We start from the raw sequence: 13146 nt of genomic DNA on the forward strand, positions 1-13146 counted from the left end.
CTGCATGCATGTTTAGGGGCTATGGCTAATAGTATTATGCTACGTACACACATGCGACAACGATCGTTCGTTGTCAACGACGAACGAACTTTTAATTGACGAAAGAACGACCTAAGTAAAGTTAGTTGTAAAAGGTGTGTAACGATCACATCGTTAGAACGAACGTTACACCACGTAAAAGCACCTATTGCGCCTGCGCATAAAAATGAAAAGTTCCAAGCAGAAATAGTGAAATGCGCATGTCAAGCCTAGTACGAACGATCGTTTCCAACGATGTACTACTTTTGCAAACGATCGTCGTTGGGAAAAATCCGCCAAGCTAGATCGTTCGTTTTGAACGATCTAGCTCGTCCGTCGTTCGACTTTATGGTCGTTGGCTGCTTTTTTTCAAACGATCGTCGTTTGAAATGATTGGGGAACGATCGTTTCAAACGACTATAGTCGCATGTGTGTACGCACCTTTAGAGGGAGAGGATCAGCAGGACTGCCAGGCAACTGGTATTACTGCCCATTAAAAGGATATAAATATGGCAGCCCCCATATCCCTCTCACTTCAGTTGTCCTTTAAGCTGGCCATGCACTGCTTAATGTGGCCGTCCAGACAGATCCCTCGCATATTATTATCTGGTCAGAGAGGGATCTAACTGTTTGAATCCCTCCACACACTGTGCACAGATTTACAACAGAATTCAGCATGAAATTGCTTAAGAATCTGTGCACGCTGCCTGCTGGATCCCCCCCCCCCCCCCCCCTTTACGCCATGCAATGTGGGCAACAGATTCGCTCATCTGTCTACCGGCATTTCCTCCTGTGTCTTCTCTCCCAGGCAGCCTGTGTCCCGTGACTAAACACTAGAGGCCAAACACTGCAGACACCACGGCACGTACCTCACGTGTCCACTAGAGACCTGAATTGTTTGGCCTCCGGTGTTTGTGACATGACACAGTTGCCCTGAGAAACAAGACACAGGAAAGAGCGCCTGCCTGCGCTGGAGAGAAGACACAAGAGAAAGCGGATAGGAGTGTAAGCTTGGCTGCGTACACCGCTAGTGACGCAATCCTGACCCGCCGCCGATCAAGTGAAATCTTCCATCCGATGCGATCGATTAATTGATTTCTAGCAGGTTCGGTCACATGATTGAATCGGATGGATACCTCAGTCACGTTGGAGGATATCGTCGAGATAAATCGACAAGTGTTTAACTACCATAATGTTTATCTATGCAAAGTGTAGAAGTGTTGTATAAGCAGCAGGCGCGAGTTAAGCGATGGGCTGATTTTAGAAGCCGTACCAGTGTTTCCCCAGACACACCCCCTCCCTTCCCCCGCCTGCCACACGCCCAGACTATGTTATACTGCTTTCCCCTCTGTACATAGGAGATCTCAGTAACAGTTCCCCGTCATTCAGCATTGCCCTGGTGTGATATCAGCAGGATTCAGTCAGGCCTAGTCGCTCCCTGAAACATATGAGCGTGTTGGCGGTTTTCCACACACGACGCGCCATTTCAGCAGCTGCACAACACAGGTAAAATAACAGAGAGAAACAAAAATGCATTAGAGGTGAACCACACCATTACTTAAAAGAGTAACGGTAACCAAGGATTGATTGTCATCAGGGCTGGCCTTAGGTTTCACAGCGCCCTGAGCGTAACCAGATTTTGGTGCCCCCCCATATAGTCAGATCCCCTTTAGGGCTCGTTCACACTGGAGGCGCTTTTGGACTTTTTAAGCGCTGGCGATTTTTTAAAATCGCCCTGAAATCGCTTGTGCAATGATTCTCTATGAGCAGTTCGTTTCCAATCTGCTCAGAGAAACGCTGCATGGACCATTTTTAAGGTGCTTCCGCCTCAATGGAAGGTATAGGAAAAACGCAAAATGCTCACAAAATTGCTTTATGCGGCGATTGTGTTTTTAAGAATAAATACATTGTATTTATTATTTTCCGGATCAAAGAGAAATCGCCGGTAAGGGGGAAAAAAGCGTAAAAAAAAAACCCCAACGCAAACGCAATTGTAATCACAAATTGTAATTTGATCTCACAGATGAGATAATCTCATTTGAAAACACAGGATATTACCATTATTACTGCTTCCATGAAAGCAGGAAGTAGCCACACTGCAGATTTATTGCAGGATTTGAGTATCAGCTGTAACAAAGAAATGTTTTTCTGTAAAGGTGGTTATGCTTTTAGGCTACTTGCACACTAAGACGTTGCGTTAGGTGCCACGTTAAGGTCGCATAACGTGCACCTAACGCAGGGCCTGGTGCTCTTCGATGTGGACGTCAGAGTGAGTCGCGTTGTGCAGCTCACTCTGACGTCCGTGATGCTGTGATGCGTACTCTTGGACGCATGCGGCATCACGTGGTCCCGCCGGCCAATCGCCGCACAGAGCGGCCGCTCCAGGAAGTAAACACTGCACGTCACTGTGACAAGGTGTGGAAGGGAGCTTCCGGGCAGCGCCATCAGACATTACAAAGGAGGACTTTTGGCTGTCCTCCCTTGCCTTCCGCCGGACGGAGGACCACAGGTCCAAAAACCGGACTGTCCGGCGGAAATCCGGACGGATGGCCACCCTAACGTCACTGAGTGCAGTGAATATTAATTAGCCATGTGCCTGGCCGCTCTCCGCTCCTCTCCAACATGACTGAGCATGTGCAAACAGTCTAACGCGGCTTAAGCCGCTGTAACGCTACAGTATGCTGCACTTTCGGAAGAACGTGCAGCGTTACATGTAACGCAACGTGGGCAGTGTGAACAGCCCACTTGTGTTACATTGCTGTGCGTTGGGGGAGCGTTACAGGCTGCCCTAACGTGCGCCTGTAACATCTTAGTGTGTAAGCAGTCTTAGAGCAGAGAGGAAGTTCTGAGTTCAGGTCCGCTTTTAGTCAGATCTGAAGGCAAAAGCCAGAGAGTGGAGCAGGGAGGAGGAGAGAGCAAGGAAAGAAAGAAAGGAGAGAGGGTGGAAAGGAGAAAGTAAACCATGAGATGAAAGAAGATAGAGACACACAGAGCTATGGAAAGGAGAGGACAGGGAAATAGGAAAGAGAAGGGAGGACAAAAAGAGAGAGAGGATTGGGAGAGAGAGTATTGTGGTGGGGAGGCAGGTGAGAGAAAGTTAGCAACAGCAACATGAATTTAGTTGTAGTCAGCTGTACTGTGCAGGCACAGCAGGGGAAGCAGGGGCAGCAGGGTCATGTCACACACAGCAGGCAGACAGCCTGCACTAGGGAAAAAAACAAGAAGAAGAGGAGGAAGGGAGAGAAGAGAGATAGTTACAGCAATCACATGGGGTGTCCACAGGACAAGGAGAATCTAGCTGGCTGCAACTGTAGGAAATCAACTTATCTAAATAGGCATCAGGACTCCTGCTGTCTCCACTATGGGCAGTCATCATCATTATCCGTGACAGGCTGCAATACAGATAGTATGGCTGCAGCAGTCACTGGACATGATGACATCTGATGCTCTCTGCAGTGTCTGGAGATGACACACTCTGCAGCAGGTCCCGATGCCTATATAGATAAGAACAGTCACCAAGCTGTTAACTCACCTTCTAGCAGCCTGGCCTGGGAAGTCGCAGAATGCTGCTACTTTCAAAAGCAGCCGGGAAGAAAGGGGGCGTGGTGGTGCGTCCAATGTATCTAATGAGTGTCACCAATTCTCTTCCTGGTCTTCGCCCCCATCACCCCCAGCGGCACCAGGGGGTGGAGCTACCATGCGAGAAGGACCCAGCCGGAGCCCGGAGGCTGCAGCCAGCTCCATAACATATACGGCCAGGGCGGCAGGAGAGCCCCCCTGGAAGCCGGCGCCCTGAGCGATCGCTCCGGTCGCTCAGGTCAAAGGCCGGCCCTGAACGTCATCCCAATCAATAGCGGATACCCCCTTTTCCAGGAGAAATCTATTCCTTCTCTCAAACGGATCATCAGGGGGGTCTGTATGACTGATATTGAGGTGTCCCTCCCACAGTGTGATGTCATGGCCATGGCCCTGACAGTTTACTGTGTCACCCTGTTGCATTATGGGAAACAATGGCTTTTTCCAACCTCCAGACAAGCACATCTCCCTCTGTGCATGGAACTCTCAGTAATGAACATTCTGTACAGATCACCTGGCAGAACTAAAATTGTCACCACGTGATAAATGTCAGAATGTAAATCAGGGAGAGGGAAGATTTTGCAATAAGCAAACACTGACTACATAATCTATAAATGAATATTGTACAAAAACAAACAAAAACAAACAATTTTATTCCTTATGTTATTTTCACTGCAGTTCCTCTTTAAAGGAACATTAAAATGTGCTTTATATGGCAAATCACATTCCCTGAGAATATTAAAGAGGAACTCCAGTGAAAAGAATGTAATAAAAAAGTGCTTCATTTTTACAATAATTATGTATACATGATTTAGTCAGTGTTTGCCCAATGTAAAATCTTTCCTCTCCCTGATTTACATTCTGACATTTATTACATGGTGACATTTTTACTGTTGGCAGGTGATGTCACTGGAAGGAGATGCGGTTTGCTTTTCTGGCAGTTGGAAACAGCTGTAAACAGCTGTTATTTCCCACAATGCTACAAGGCTCCCACAGTGTGTTAGAACCATGGTCCTGACATCACACTGTGAGAGGGGTTTCACCACAATATCAGCCATACAGCGCCACCTGATGATCTATTAGAGAAAAGGAATAGATTTCTCACGGGAAAGAGGGTATCAGCTACTGATTGGGATGACGTTAAAGGATACCACAACTGACATGTGGCATAATGAGATAGACAGGGGTATGTACAGTGCCTAGCACACAAATAACTATGCTGTGTTCCTTTTTTTCTTTCTCTGCCTGAAAGAGGTAAATATCAGGTATGTAAGTGGCTGACTCAGTCCTGACTCAGACAGGAAGTGACTACAGTGTGACCCTCACTGATAAGAATTTCCCCATTTTTTATCTCTTTCTTGCTCTCAGAAGCCATTTTCTGCTAGGAAAGTGTTTTATAGTTGGAATTTCTTATCAGTGAGGGTCACGCTGTAGTCACTTCCTGTCGGAGTCAGGACTGAGTCAGCCACTTACATACCTGATATTTACCTCTTTCAGGCAGAGAAAGAAAAAAAGGAACACAGCATAGTTATTTGTGTGCTAGGCACTGTACATACACATGTCTATCTCATTATGCCACATGCCAGTTGTGGTATCCTTTAAATTCTTGGTCATGGTTTCTCTTTAAGTGTCTACACAACAGAACACGTGTCAGAGCCGGCACAGCGGGAACAGGTCCCGGTCCGCTGGGGCACAAATAACGGGAACAGGTCTAGTAAGCTGTGTTGGGGCACATGTCTCAGCAGTTACACCACTGCCTGTAGATCTATAAGAGATGACACTTGTCTCCTACACATGGCTGCAGTGTTCATTTAGATACACTGGGAGCTGTCCACAGCTGGGGTGCTGAAAGGAGTAAGGATTGCATCTGTATGCATTCACTATTGTTAGAGCTGCTACAGACCAAGATCTGGGTGCACAGCATGCCTGGTGATTTGGGTGCCACCATAGCCCACAATGTAATCAGTGACTATGGCATAGCCAAAAAGGTAATTTGGGCACGAGGCACTGGAGGTCACTATTATCCATTTGAGGACCGCAGGCTTACACTCCCCTCGTGACCAGGCTATTTTTTTCAATTCAGCTCTCTGCAGCTTTAGCAGTGAATCTTCCCTCCTTTTCTGATCGCTGCTGCAGACTTTTTTTTTAAATTCATTTAATTGTCTTTTATATTTCAATAAAAACGTCTTTTTTCCCCCTCACCCCGAGGTCCAATCAGGGCGCTCCTCTCTAATAGGCATCAGCCTATGAGAGGAGATCGTGTGGTGAGCCACTCCAGGGTACAGCCAAATGACAGGGCTGTCCGCAGTACAGCGCTGCACTAGATCTCAGCACAGTACAAGTACAAAACAAACAGTGATTTTTTTTTTTTTTACAGTCTGCCAGCAACGGCCGATTCGTCACTCAAGCAGGGATGAGAGAATTTTGCGTGTGCGATCCTCACTAATCTCTTCCCTCAGGACTTGACGCCAATTAAAGAGGAACTGTCGCGAAAATCTTAACATTTAAAACACATACTTTTCTCCTATGTTGCTGTCACTTACAGTAGGTAGTAGATATCTGACATTACCTACAGATTTTGGACTAGCCCATCTTTTCATAGGGGGATTCTCAGGGTTTTCTTTATTTTTAAAAGCACTTAGTGAATGGCAGTTGCTCCGTCCAACTGCCAAAATAGTGTGCAGAGAGCTTTCCAGCATCTTTGTATAAAGATTTTTCAGGGTATGTATTTATAAAGAATAAAGGCCCTGCTGAGAATCCCCTGTCGGTAATCAGATTTCTACTACCTACTGTAAGTGACAGCAACATAGGAGAAAAGTAATGTATAGCTCATTTTACTCTGGAAGAAATGTACTTCTTATCTGTATGTGTTTTAAATGTTAAGATTTTCGCGACTGTTTCTCTTTAAACAGCGGAACTCTGGCAAGCAATGGGGAATGGGGAAGTGATTGAAGACAGAGTTCAGCTTATAGCCAAGCTCTGGCTATGATAGCAGCAGTGTCGGTGATGGTGTCTGGTAACAGGTGCTTGCCAGCTTGGAAGGGCACAGTAATGGTAATGGGCCCTTGGCTATAGTATAGGGCGCCAGTGGTAACTATAGCTATAGCCAAGCACTGGAAATGGAATTTTGGTTTGATGAATTTTGGTTTGATAAAAATCCAATCAGACGTAATCGATTGTGCCCATCAGCTGAGATTATTTACAACCAATCCGATCAGAATTTCTGATCGCTCGAACGATTTTTCACTAGAAATTGGACCGTTAGTGGCCACCGTTAGTTTCTTGGAATTCTTGGATTACTATTGCCATATGGTCCTTCTTGCAATTCTTAGATCTCTATCAAAGTCGGTGAAGAGCCCCTCTTATAGGACGCTGCAGCTGGGAAACCCTATGTCACAATGCATTTCAAGGAACCTCCCCCTTTGTCAGGTCTTCCCAGATGATGAAAGCACTTGGGGTGCTGCCTGCTCAACTCCCAACACCTGGGGTGTAGTTGCGGGTGGTGTTAGCAGGCGGTGAGAGCGGTGGCAGGTGTATGCCCCCATCTCAGGGTCAGTGTATGGTGCTGGTGTATGTCCCCTCTCAGGGTCAGTGTACGGTGCTGGTGTATGTCCCCTCTCAGGGTCAGTGTACGGTGCTGGTGTATGCCCCCATCTCAGGGTCAGTGTACGGTGCTGGTGTATGCCCACTCTCATGGTCAGATTATGGTGCAGGGTGGCTGGTGTATGTCCACTCTCAGGGTCAGTGTGCGGTGCTGGTGTATGTCCCCTCTCAGGGACAGTGTACGGTACTGGTGTATGTCCCCTCTCAGGGTCAGTGTACGGTGCTGGTGTATGTCCCCTCTCAGGGTCGGTGTACAGTGCTGGTGTATGTCCCCTCTCAGGGTCATTGTACCTTGGCTGGTGTATGCCCCTCTCAGGGTCAGTGTACGGTACTGGTGTATGTCCCCTCTCAGGGTCAGTGTTCCTTGGCTGGTGTATGTCCCCTCTCAGGGTCAGTGTGCGGTGCTGGTGTATGTCCCCTCTCAGGGTCAGTGTACGGTGCTGGTGTATGTCCCCTCTCAGGGTCAGTGTACGGTGCTGGTGTATGTCCCCTCTCAGGGTCAGTGTACAGTGCTGGTGTATGTCTCCTCTCAGGGTCAGTGTACAGTGCTGGTGTATGTCCCCTCTCAGGGTCAGTGTACGGTGCTGGTGTATGTCTCCTCTCAGGGTCAGTGTACCTTGGCTGGTGTATGTCCCCTCTCAGGGTCAGTGTACGGTGCTGGTGTATGTCCCCTCTCAGGGTCAGTGTACGGTGCTGGTGTATGTCCCCTCTCAGGGTCAGTGTACGGTGCTGGTGTATGTCCCTCTCAGGGTCAGTGTACCTTGGCTGGTGTATGTCCCCTCTCAGGGTCAGTGTACGGTGCTGGTGTATGTCCCCTCTCAGGGTCAGTGTACGGTGCTGGTGTATGTCCCTCTCAGGGTCAGTGTACCTTGGCTGGTGTATGCCCCTCTCAGGGTCAGTGTAGGGTGCTGGTGTATGTCCCCTCTCAGGGTCAGTGTACGGTGCTGGTGTATGTCCTCTCTCAGGGTCAGTGTGCGGTGCTGGTGTATGTCCCCTCTCAGGGTCAGTGCAGGGTGCTGGTGTATGCCCCTCTCAGGGTCAGTGTACGGTGCTGGTGTATGTCCCCTCTCAGGGTCAGTGTACGGTGCTGGTGTATGTCCTCTCTCAGGGTCAGTGTACGGTGCTGGTGTATGTCCCCTCTCAGGGTCAGTGTAAAGTGCTGGTGTATGTCCCCTCTCAGGGTCAGATTATGGTGCAGGGTGGCTGGTGTATGTCCCCACTCAGGGTCAGTGTACGGTGCTGGTGTATGTCCCCTCTCAGGGTCAGTGTACGGTGCTGGTGTATGTCCTCTCTCAGGGTCAGTGTACGGTGCTGGTGTATGTCCCCTCTCAGGGTCAGTGTACAGTGCTGGTGTATGTCCCCTCTCAGGGTCAGATTATGGTGCAGGGTGGCTGGTGTATGTCCCCACTTAGGGACAGTGTACGGTACTGGTGTATGTCCCCTCTCAGGGTCAGTGTACGGTGCTGGTGTATGTCCTCTCTCAGGGTCAGTGTACGGTGCTGGTGTATGTCCCCTCTCAGGGTCAGTGTACGGTGCTGGTGTATGTCCCCTCTCAGGGTCAGTGTACGGTGCTGGTGTATGTCCCCTCTCAGGGTCAGTGTACCTTGGCTGGTGTATGTCCCCTCTCAGGGTCAGTGTACGGTGCTGGTGTATGTCCCCTCTCAGGGTCAGTGTACGGTGCTGGTGTATGTCTCCTCTCAGGGTCAGTGTACCTTGGCTGGTGTATGTCCCCTCTCAGGGTCAGTGTACCTTGGCTGGTGTATGTCCCCTCTCAGGGTCAGTGTATGGTGCTGGTGTATGTCCCCTCTCAGGGTCAGTGTATGGTGCTGGTGTATGTCCCCTCTCAGGGTCAGTGTACGGTGCTGGAGTATGTCCCCTCTCAGGGTCAGTGTGCAGTGCTGGTGTATGTCCCCACTCAGGGTCAGTGTACGGTGCTGGTGTATGTCCCCTCTCAGGGTCAGTGTACGGTGCTGGTGTATGTCCCCTCTCAGGTTCAGTGTACGGTGCTGGAGTATGTCCCCTCTCAGGGTCAGTGTACAGTGCTGGTGTATGTCCCCACTCAGGGTCAGTGTAAGGTGCTGGTGTATGTCCCCTCTCAGGGTCAGTGTACAGTGCTGGTGTATGTCCCCTCTCAGGGTCAGTGTACAGTGCTGGTGTATGTCTCCTCTCAGGGTCAGTGTACCTTGGCTGGTGTATGTCCCCTCTCAGGGTCAGTGTACGGTGCTGGTGTATGTCCCCTCTCAGGGTCAGTGTACAGTGCTGGTGTATGTCCCCACTCAGGGTCAGTGTACGGTGCTGGTGTATGTCCCCTCTCAGGGTCAGTGTACCTTGGCTGGTGTATGTCCCCTCTCAAGGTCAGTGTACAGTGCTGGTGTATGTCCCTTCTCAGGGTCAGTGTACGGTGCTGGTGTATGTCTCCTCTCAGGGTCAGTGTACCTTGGCTGGTGTATGTCCCCTCTCAGGGTCAGTGTACGGTGCTGGTGTATGTCCCCTCTCAGGGTCAGTGTACGGTGCTGGTGTATGTCCCCTCTCAGGGTCAGTGTACGGTGCTGGTGTATGTCCCTCTCAGGGTCAGTGTACCTTGGCTGGTGTATGTCCCCTCTCAGGGTCAGTGTACGGTGCTGGTGTATGTCCCCTCTCAGGGTCAGTGTACGGTGCTGGTGTATGTCCCTCTCAGGGTCAGTGTACCTTGGCTGGTGTATGTCCCCTCTCAGGGTCAGTGTACCTTGGCTGGTGTATGTCCCCTCTCAGGGTCAGTGTACGGTGCTGGTGTATGTCCCCTCTCAGGGTCAGTGTAGGGTGCTGGTGTATGTCCCCTCTCAGGGTCAGTGTACGGTGCTGGTGTATGTCCTCTCTCAGGGTCAGTGTGCGGTGCTGGTGTATGTCCCCTCTCAGGGTCAGTGTAGGGTGCTGGTGTATGCCCCTCTCAGGGTCAGTGTACGGTGCTGGTGTATGTCCCCTCTCAGGGTCAGTGTACGGTGCTGGTGTATGTCCTCTCTCAGGGTCAGTGTACGGTGCTGGTGTATGTCCCCTCTCAGGGTCAGTGTACAGTGCTGGTGTATGTCCCCTCTCAGGGTCAGATTATGGTGCAGGGTGGCTGGTGTATGTCCCCACTCAGGGTCAGTGTACGGTGCTGGTGTATGTCCCCTCTCAGGGTCAGTGTACGGTGCTGGTGTATGTCCTCTCTCAGGGTCAGTGTACGGTGCTGGTGTATGTCCCCTTTCAAGGTCAGTGTACAGTGCTGGTGTATGTCCCCTCTCAGGGTCAGATTATGGTGCAGGGTGGCTGGTGTAAGTCCCCACTCAGGGACAGTGTACGGTACTGGTGTATGTCCCCTCTCAGGGTCAGTGTACGGTGCTGGTGTATGTCCTCTCTCAGGGTCAGTGTACGGTGCTGGTGTATGTCCCCTCTCAGGGTCAGTGTACGGTGCTGGTGTATGTCCCCTCTCAGGGTCAGTGTACGGTGCTGGTGTATGTCCCCTCTCAGGGTCAGTGTACCTTGGCTGGTGTATGTCCCCTCTCAGGGTCAGTGTACGGTGCTGGTGTATGTCCCCTCTCAGGGTCAGTGTACGGTGCTGGTGTATGTCTCCTCTCAGGGTCAGTGTACCTTGGCTGGTGTATGTCCCCTCTCAGGGTCAGTGTATGGTGCTGGTGTATGTCCCCTCTCAGGGTCAGTGTATGGTGCTGGTGTATGTCCCCTCTCAGGGTCAGTGTACGGTGCTGGAGTATGTCCCCTCTCAGGGTCAGTGTACAGTGCTGGTGTATGTCCCCACTCAGGGTCAGTGTACGGTGCTGGTGTATGTCCCCTCTCAGGGTCAGTGTACGGTGCTGGTGTATGTCCCCTCTCAGGTTCAGTGTACGGTGCTGGTGTATGTCCCCACTCAGGGTCAGTGTAAGGTGCTGGTGTATGTCCCCTCTCAGGGTCAGTGTACAGTGCTGGTGTATGTCCCCTCTCAGGGTCAGTGTACAGTGCTGGTGTATGTCTCCTCTCAGGGTCAGTGTACCTTGGCTGGTGTATGTCCCCTCTCAGGGTCAGTGTACGGTGCTGGTGTATGTCCCCTCTCAGGGTTAGTGTACAGTGCTGGTGTATGTCCCCACTCAGGGTCAGTGTACGGTGCTGGTGTATGTCCCCTCTCAGGGTCAGTGTACCTTGGCTGGTGTATGTCCCCTCTCAGGGTCAGTGTACCTTGGCTGGTGTATGTCCCCACTCAGGGTCATTGTACCTTGGCTGGTGTATGTCCCCACTCAGGGTCATTGTACCTTGGCTGATGTATGTCCCCTCTCAGGGTCAGTGTACCTTGGCTGGTGTATGTCCCCACTCAGGGTCAGTGTACCTTGGCTGGTGTATGTCCCCTCTCAGGGTCAGTGTACCTTGGCTGGTGTATGTCCCCTCTCAGGGTCATTGTACCTTGGCTGGTGTATGTCCCCACTCAGGGTCAGTGTACAGTGCTGGTGTATGTCTCCTCTCAGGGTCAGTGTATGGTGCTGGTGTATGTCCCCTCTCAGGGTCATTGTACCTTGGCTGGTGTATGTCCCCTCTCAGGGTCAGTGTACAGTGCTGATGTATGTCCCCTCTCAGGGTCAGTGTACGGTGCTGGTGTATGTCCCCTCTCAGGGTCAGTGTACGGTGCTGGTGTATGTCCCCTCTCAGGGTCAGTGTATGGTGCTGGTGTATGTCCCCTCTCAGGGTCAGTGTACAGTGCTGGAGTATGTCCCCTCTCAGGGTCAGTGTACAGTGCTGGAGTATGTCCCCTCTCAGGGTCAGTGTACAGTGCTGGAGTATGTCCCCTCTCAGGGTCAGTGTACGGTGCTGGTGTATGTCCCCTCTCAGGGTCAGTGTACGGTGCTGATGTATGTCCCCTCTCAGGGTCAGTGTACGGTGCTGGTGTATGTCCCCTCTCAGGGTCAGTGTACGGTGCTGGTGTATGTCCCCTCTCAAGGTCAGTGTACGGTGCTGGTGTATGTCCCCTCTCAGGGTCAGTGTACGGTGCTGGTGTATGTCCCCTCTCAGGGTCAGTGTACGGTGCTGGTGTATGTCCCCTCTCAGGGTCAGTGTACGGTGCTGGTGTATGTCCCCTCTCAGGGTGAGTGTACGGTGCTGGTGTATGTCCCCTCTCAGGGTCAGTGTACGGTGCTGGTGTATGTCCCCTCTCAGGGTCAGTGTACGGTGCTGGTGTATGTCCCCTCTCAGGGTCAGTGTACGGTGCTGGTGTATGTCTCCTCTCAGGGTCAGTGTACGGTGCTGGTGTATGTCCCCTCTCAGGGTCAGTGTACGGTGCTGGTGTATGTCCCCTCTCAGGGTCAGTGTGCGGTGCTGGTGTCTGCCCCTCTCAGGGTCAGTGTACGGTACTGGTGTATGTCCCCTCTCAGGGTCAGTGTACGGTGCTGGTGTATGTCCCCTCTCAGGGTCAGTGTACGGTGCTGGTGTATGTCCCCTCTCAGGGTCAGTGTACGGTGCTGGTGTATGTCCCCTCTCAGGGTCAGTGTACGGAGCTGGTGTATGTCCCCTCTAAGGGTCAGTGTACGGTGCTGGTGTATGTCTCCTCTCAGGGTCAGTGTACGGTGCTGGTGTATGTCCCCTCTCAGGGTCAGTGTACGGTGCTGGTGTATGTCCCCTCTCAGGGTCGGTGTACAGTGCTGGTGTATGTCCCCTCTCAGGGTCAGTGTACGGTGCTGGTGTATGTCCCCTCTCAGGGTCAGAGTACGGTGCTGGTGTATGTCCCCTCTCAGGGTCAGTGTACGGTGCTGGTGTATGTCCCCTCTCAGGTTCAGTGTACGGTGCTGGTGTAGGTCCCGTGTCAGGGTCATTGTACCTTGGCTGGTGTAGGTCCCCTCTCAGGGTCAGTGTACCTTGGCTGGTGTATGTCCCCTCTCAGGGTCAGTGTACGGTGCTGGTGTATGTCCCCTCTCAGGGTCATTGTACGGTGCTGGTGTATGTCCCCTCTCAGGG

At 51.3% G+C, this 13146-nt stretch overlaps 1 protein-coding gene across 5 annotated transcripts in view; it reads right to left on the minus strand.

Annotated features, from left to right (window-relative positions):
• Window positions 1–13146, minus strand: part of DPYSL5 (dihydropyrimidinase like 5) — a 166274-nt gene that overhangs the window by 50643 nt on the left and 102485 nt on the right. The window contains exon 1 of one of the 5 annotated variants that reach the window (XM_068279884.1): window positions 6164–6253. The exons of the other annotated variants lie outside the window; for them this stretch is intronic. The gene's annotated coding sequence lies outside the window, so the exon portion shown is untranslated. Of the gene's footprint in view, window positions 1–6163; window positions 6254–13146 lie in introns of those variants that run through there. 5 annotated transcript variants of the gene reach the window in all.

Source organism: Hyperolius riggenbachi, chromosome 4 (genome assembly GCF_040937935.1).
Source record: "Hyperolius riggenbachi isolate aHypRig1 chromosome 4, aHypRig1.pri, whole genome shotgun sequence".
NCBI lineage: Eukaryota > Metazoa > Chordata > Amphibia > Anura > Hyperoliidae > Hyperolius > Hyperolius riggenbachi.